General features: G+C 44.3%; 1 non-coding gene across 1 annotated transcript; it reads left to right on the top strand.

Moving 5' to 3' along the window:
- Positions 1-6,922: 6,922 nt before the first annotated feature.
- TRNAA-AGC lies at positions 6,923-6,994 on the top strand. Its single transcript has one exon. It is a non-coding gene; the product is annotated as a tRNA-Ala (tRNA).
- Positions 6,995-7,605: the final 611 nt, after the last annotated feature.

Here is a 7,605-nt window from a genome sequence, read left to right as displayed (position 1 = left end):
AACCCGGGAGGCGGAGCTTGCAGTGAGCTGAGATCCGGCCACCACACTCCAGCCTGGGTGACAGAGCGAGACTCCGTCTCAAAAAAAAAAAAAAAGAAAGAAAAATCAAACTGCTATAGAAGCTGGTTTACCCAAAATTTTGTTCCACAGTCTTTATTGGATTACCTATCAGTGCAAACAAAGTTTAGTCATGTGAACAGGTCTCAATTTTGTGAAAAATAATTTGGATCCAGCTTTTTTTTGTTTTTTTTTTGAGACGGAGTTTTGCTCTTGTTGCCCAATCTGGAGTGCAATTGTAAGATCTCAGCTCACTGCAACCTCTGTCTCCCAAGTTCAAGCGATTCTCCTACCTGAACCTCTGAGAAGCTGAGATTACAGGAGTGTGTCACCACTCCCAGCTAATTTTTTGTATTTTTAGTAGAAACGGGGTTTCACCACGTTAGCCAGGCTGGTCTCCAACTCCTCACTTCAGGTGATCCTCCCGCCTCAGCCTCCCAAAGTGCTAGGATTACAGGTTTGAGCCACTGTACCCGGCCTGATCCAGCTATCTTTTGTAAAATAATAAATTTATGATGTTGTCTCATGGCTAGGGTTCCAAGTAAAAGCTGTTGGATATTGGTTTGTGTGTATATATACTTGCTTAAATATGTTTATGTGTATGTATGTATATTATGTGTTATGCCTAGCATACTACCAAATGGCTTATACATAAACGAGTACTCATAAATTAAGTCCAAATGCTTTTCAAGTTCATATGAATTTAGTAATATTTAATAAATAATCTGGCTTTAAAATTATTGGTAAAATAAAAATAGAAATGTCTTCAGAATTGTCAGCATACGTTTTTGTCTCAGTTTACCAATTAGTTTTACATTTGCCTCTGCTAGATATTTTAAGGTGTCAGGGTTTGACATAAAAGCCATAAGTCTGTAAACCCAGCCAAAAACAGAATCTTTGTGTGATTTTTTGGTAAGTATGACTAATTTAATATTGTTAGCTCAGTGAAAACAGCTAAACTTCCTGAGTTATTGGCAAAAATGCCCATGTGTTTAAAGTTCTTGCCTAGGTGAACACCTGACATTCACAGTTTAACAGAAAAATAATTCAGAATGATGAGTAACTTTGTTTAATGTCTTCGTTCCCATGAGTAATCTAGGTAAACTGCTAAAAATTAATAAATTGAGTAAATGTAAGAGATAAATGCTTACAGGTGAACTTTTTGTGTAGTTTAAAAGCTTAAAATTGTTTTAAGTACTTGTTGAATGTCTGGGTCATTTCCAATTTAAAAAAATGGCATTTATAATATAGGGCATTGGTCACACTTCTGAGCCTCTTAGTGGGAAATGAAATCTATGATATGGGGGAAGCATTGGCAGACCTCAGTGAGCTGGATAAAAATAAGGACCAGGTCCAGAGAGTAATCAAAAAGCAAAAAGGGAACAAGCCAAATGGGCACCTGTATACTTGCAGGTAATGAACATGAAACAATACTGCCTGCTCTCGGGGTGACTCTCTGAAATCACCCAAACAATCCAGAAACTACATAAGGTACAAATAGTCAGACTGGCCCAGAGCCCCTACAGCAGCCCTGTGTGGCCTGTGAAGAAGCCAGGTGATGCCGGGAAGAGGATGGTGGATTACCGCTAGCTGAACGAAGTGGTACGCCCTGTATATGCAGCTGTATCCAATATTGCTCAACTGCTAAAGCAAGCAGTACCGAAGCTGCGAAGTATCCATGCTGTGACTGACTTCATTAATACCTTTTCCAATATTCCTTTAGCTGAAAATTCACAAGACTGGTTTGCCTCCACTTAGGAGGGCCAAGAATGGACTTTCCACGTGCAGCCACAAGGGCACCTGCAAAGCCCCACCATCTGTCACAGTATGATTGCACAGGAGCTATCTATAATCTTTTTGCCTGCCTTGGCTCCCTGTTTCACTATATTAATGATAACATGCTAACCTCAGAGTCTCCTACAGATTTGGAGACTACCCTACAAACTGTTTTGGACAGCCTGAAGGAGGGATAGGAAGTCAACCCCAAAAAGATACAGAAGCTTGGCATGGTTGTCAAATTCCTGAGAGTTACCTGGTTGGGTAAGATGTGAAACATACCCAAAGCTGTCATTGATTAGACAGCGCAGTAGCCTGCTCTTCAGACAGTAGAGCAGCTCCAGGTTTTCCTAGGTTTACTGGCTACTGGAGGATATTCATTCCTCATCTGTGACAAATACTCCACCCATTATCTACCCTAATAAAGACAAGTAAAAAATGAGATGACATAAATAGAGCAAGAGGCATTTGACAAAACAAAAATATTGGTGAAACAAGCCCAAGCACTAGAGACTCCATTGCTGTATTAGTAATCACCAGAGATGTCACAGGGATGAATTTAGGTTTGGGGCAAAAGAACCAATGGGATTGGTACCTATAGGGTTTTGGTCTCAGTTATGGGAGGGAGCCAACATGGCAGTGGAGCCACCTATCAGGCCAACCACCATATATAAGAGTACCCCGCCAATATCTTCTAGGCCCTGGTACATTGATGGGTCTAGCAAAGATATCCAACACTGGGCATCAAAAGAAAACATAGACTGGGCCGGGCGCAGTGGCTCATGCCTGTAATCCCAGCACTTTGGGAGGCCGAGACGGGCGGATCACTTGAGGTCAGGAGTTTGAGAGCAGTCTGGCCAACGTGGTGAAACCCCATCATTACTAAAAATACAAAAATTAGCCGGGCGTGGTGGTGCACGCCTGTAGTCCCAGCTACTTGGGAGGCTGAAGTGGGAGAATTGCTTCAACCCGGGAGGCGGAGGTTGCAGTGAACTGAGATTGCGCCATTACATTCCAGCCTGGGCGACAGAGCGAGACTCTCTCTTAGAAAAAAAAAAAAAAAGAAGAAGAAGAAAACATAGACTGGAAGTTCCACTTACCACCACAATCCAACAGAGGCAGGGCTTACAGAAAGAATGGCCTGTTAAAGACCCAGATGTGTGCACTGTTTCAGGATGGCTCTTTAAGTTCCTGGACTAAGAATCTCCCTAAAGCCATACAAACTTTAAATGAGTCACCCACTAGCACACATGACATCACTCCTCATAAATGGTTGGCAAGGCCTGTAAGACATGTCCCACAAACTCTCAGGGTTACCTCCAAGACACTGAGCCATGCTCCTGAGGCAGATGGTGAAACAGGTTCCTGAGAACACCTGTGGATCTGCCAGGCAGTGATGGCCACAGGGACCTGAAGCGGAGCTGGAATGTGCCTCCATACTGGATTAGTTTTATAGTACTGGAAGGTGCTGTGATAACTGCCACAGAGGCAGTGGTCCCAGCTGTGCTCCTTGATAGAGTTCCGAGAGACTTTATCAACACATGGCAGCACCCATACCTGCTGGAGTAATTATACTATGGATAGCATGGGCAAGGCTGGAAACTTATCAATTCGCTATTATGGCTGGTCCTTGGAAAAGAAGCCATGTGTGGTTTCGTAGTCCAGGCCTGAAGCCCGCAGTGGCATCCCTAATAGTGCCAATGGGAGAAAACACAATGATAATAATGTTGCCAGGAGTGAATACGCCCGTGAGGGTTCCTACTAACCACCTGTGTTTATGCCCATAGGTTGTTTCTGCTACTCATGGCAGCTGGTAATGTCTTTCTAGACTGAGCTGCAACTTCTGAAGCAGTCAACAACCAGTCAGATACCTCTCCCTATCAAATAATAGTGATATGCCTTAAAATACTCTGCCTTTCTCCTGACAGAACTGGAGTGACGTGTACAATAGCACTGATAATGCAACCTGGGCTCACTAGGGATTGCCTCCACTTAGAGGCTCAATCGCCAACGTGACAAAGACCCAAAATGTGCCTTTCTAGGTGCTACCTGTTGCACCTATTTCCCTGATTTAGAGAATAATGTCACAGATACTTTAAACCATTTGTCAACTCAGATCTATGATATAACCTAATTAGGTTTCTTTTAATGATTTTCAAATTGGTTACACAGTTTCCCTAGTTATGGGAATTATGTTTTGCTAATAGACATTATAATTGTAGTTAGCTTCTGCTTTTTGTGCTGCTACGTATACTGTAGATGTGGCCCGTATGCACAAGCCACGGCTATACGTTATAGACCTGTATGGTTCTTTCCTTGCACCCTACACAGGGAGTCTCGCACAAGATTGGCAGAAAGAATGTAAGAGCTGGGGGGCAGGGTGGACTGTAGTGTGACAGACCACCTACCATGTTACTTAAGAGTGTATGTCTACTCCCTGAACCCTGAAGGCCCGGTGGTGAGCCAAGGCCACGATGCCCAGCAGAGGAGCAGGTGTCCTTGAGAACAAACATCCCAGACAGTATCTGAGAAATCTCCCAAGAAAAACAGTCTCATTGCTCAAACACCGTAGGCAAAAAGCCAGAAAATTAACTGAAAAACAGTTTAAAGACAGGAGGCAGCATGGATCTCTACAGCTGTCCTGCTGCACCCAGGAGTACCCTGTATCTAAGTCCTACTAAACTCACCTGCTTATTAAGCTGGACTGTCTTTGGTCTTCCGGGACCTTCCCAGTTTGGGGGAAACGTTACAGTCTCAAGTTTTTCTTGTAATACTTTCCAGTCTTTCTCCTCCCCTTGCTAACTTTCCCCAGATCCTAGTTTCAGTTTCTGTTGTTGTGGCTAGATTTTCAGGCCCAGTGGTTTTCAAACTTGCCTGAGTATCAAATTCAACTGGGAAATATTAAATAACACTAGAGTCCACAGATGTGAAGATGATCTGGCTGCGACATCTGTGACCCCATAATGATTCCTGGGCCCTTTTCTGGAGACTCTGAAAGCACTCAGCATCTCAGTCTCTGGGGTAAGGCCTGGGGATACTTGTTTTTATTAACTCTCCCGTGTAAATTTTCACCTCTGGGGACTCCTGCAGTGTTGTCCCAAAAGCACTCATAGGAAGGTCTAGGGCAGAAAAACATGAGCCAGCCCTATGTATATGAGCCAGCCCTACGATGGAATGGCTACCTGTCCACCGTGGGTTCCCTCCTGAGGAGTGGAATTAGGCTTCAGCCACCCAGGACCTTGAACTGGTGTAAGCAGGTTGAAAAATACATGAATGAATACAAGTTACTGTAAAATCAAAATTCAGGAAGCATACCATAATCCTACAAATGCATTACAGTAAACGATATGGTGCTAAAGCAATCAGCCAGCCGCCATATTCTTGTTTTTGAACTGTGTGTTGGTAGGAATTGCCCCCTACAACTGATGTTTTGCAAACATTTATTCCTTGATCTAACCCACCACCTCTAGAACTGCAGTCACTGATTCACCAAAAATAGGTCAATAATTATATTATTTGTTTTTATTAATCTTAACTTTATGTGTAGCTCACATTTTTTTCAATATTTAATATTAGAAGTGTTTGGAGTCTTTATTTAGAAATTCGGTGTTTTTGTGACCTGAAATTTGCTATAGAAACTTAACTCTTGTTGTATCAATTAGTCTAGTCTATGGTAAAATTGGTTTTGTTTTGCTTAAAGTCATAGTTTCCAAGAACCAGCTGACAATAAGTGAGGACTTTCTGTATTTTTATGCTTAGGTTTGATGAAGAAGTGGATAGTCCCATAGAAATATAATTGGACAAAAGGGGGTATGATCTAATGGTTATAAACTGGGATGAACTTAGCAAAGCCTGTTTATTCAGATTCCCCTTGGCGTCTCTGTGTCTTCATTTCTTTCCTCCAGGTACATTTCCTCCCCTCTGAAATGACAGTCTTATCACCTACCTCAATGAGAAGCTCAGCTAGCTTTCATGGCCCGCTTCACGGCCCGCCCAGAGAAAGACGTTTCTGCTTCTGTTGTTTTCTCAAATGCCGAGGTGCCGTGTTTTGGCAGTAGTGTGACCTGAACCCAGTCAAAAGACTTAGTCTAAGTCTCTTTAATCTCTGGGTCATAGGGTCGCCTGTGGCCCATGCATTGTACGTATACAGTATGCCGTTTCCCCGGTCTGTCCACCTCTAGGCGCACAGTCCAGCTGGCTCTGACTGGTCGGGAGGGCCAGCCCTGGACCTGGGGAGGTACTCTAGGCTAGATGTTGTTTTCAGGTTTCCAAGGAGAAACAGGTCCCTTAAAGGTGACAGCAAATCAGAAGAAAACAGACAGAAAGGGATTTAGGATTTGCTCCAGAAGCTCATTTCTGGATTGACTGTCGTACCAAGGTTTGGCAAACGGCAGAAAGCGCCTGCCGGTGTGCCAAAGAGTGGAGAGGTGTAAGAACTCTCCAGGAGCACGAAGCGTTTAGGCAGTCATAAATCGCCTTGCTTCTGCATACTTTTTATTCCGTGGAGGATTCCCCCCGCGAGGTGGCGCCATAAACGCAGGTGCGTCCTTCTCGCTGCTTTCTCTTCCCAGTACGCATCTCCTCGACTCACCACCCGAGCCTCAGAGCCCGCGAAACTCAGCGTGCGCAGGTTCTCCACCCCGAGGCTGTGCGCGGGAACCTGCAGGGGCAGTAACTACGACCGGCCCAAGCCGATCTGCAATTCGCCTCCTGTCTTCTCTCCCACTTGGACCTAAATTCCCACGGCGGAGTGTAGGGCTTTCTTTTTAGCTTCCTGCATTGTGCTCGCAGTTTCCTGGCAACTTTTCAAGGCAGAGATCCCTCCATCACAGACCTTTCTCTGGGGGCAGCCAGGCAGGACGGCTCCCTTATAAACCCCGACAGGTGGCTGTCGAGCTGGCGTCCGAGAGGGTGACCTGCAGTGGGAGATCCCAGGCCCAGCACGGGACTTTCGATATAATATTCAGTTTTCCTTCTCTCAGGTAGCCAGGAAACAATACGCAGTAAAGCGAATAAGAAGTAAAGCTTCTTAGCCCGCCCGAAAATAGGAACAGGTCATAGAAATATTTTGGCACAAGGCAAGCGCGAGGGGGGTGTAGCTCAGTGGTAGAGCGCGTGCTTAGCATGCACGAGGCCCCGGGTTCAATCCCCGGCACCTCCAGGGTTTTTTCTTTTTCTTTTTTCCTCTCCTGGTTGTGTCATTGTTCGCAAAACCAAGTCTGTCATGTCTATGACTCGCCTCAATTTTGTTTTGTATTTTGTTTTGTGGCACTTCCATTCTGTATCAATTCTTCGAATTCACATGGAAACGAAGGAAAACAAGCTCTGTTTTGCTTTTAATATTGATTCATTTCTGCTCTAAGGCTTTGACACCATCCTCGGTGGCTGTGTCAGGAGACGAAAGACAAAATGAAAGAGGCTGGGGAAGCACAGACTGGCTCAGAATTCCAAAACCCGAAAAACAAACAAGGCACCAAATTAACAAGCCCAATCACATTGGTTACAATTCCCAGTATTCTGGAAGAGCAAGCAAGAAAGAAAAAGACAGAAAAGAAACCACAGATAATTTTCTTCAGATCTCTTCTTTTTTGAGCTGTTCCTTGGTCAAGGGACAGACCCAGAGAATAAGAAAACTGTCCCACGGATTTCCCCACCACTCTTCCCATCGCAATCTCCTCCGTTTTTCTTTTCCCCCATCAGTTGTCTCTTGTTCCTCCGATTTTAGACTTTGTATGCCTTTTATGCCTTTTTTTTTTTTTTGGAAACAGGGTC

Source organism: Mandrillus leucophaeus, unplaced genomic scaffold, assembly GCF_000951045.1.
Source record: "Mandrillus leucophaeus isolate KB7577 unplaced genomic scaffold, Mleu.le_1.0 Scaffold392, whole genome shotgun sequence".
NCBI lineage: Eukaryota > Metazoa > Chordata > Mammalia > Primates > Cercopithecidae > Mandrillus > Mandrillus leucophaeus.
The sequence above is the reverse complement of the archived record's forward strand: the minus strand, read 5'-3'. Positions and strand labels throughout refer to the sequence as shown.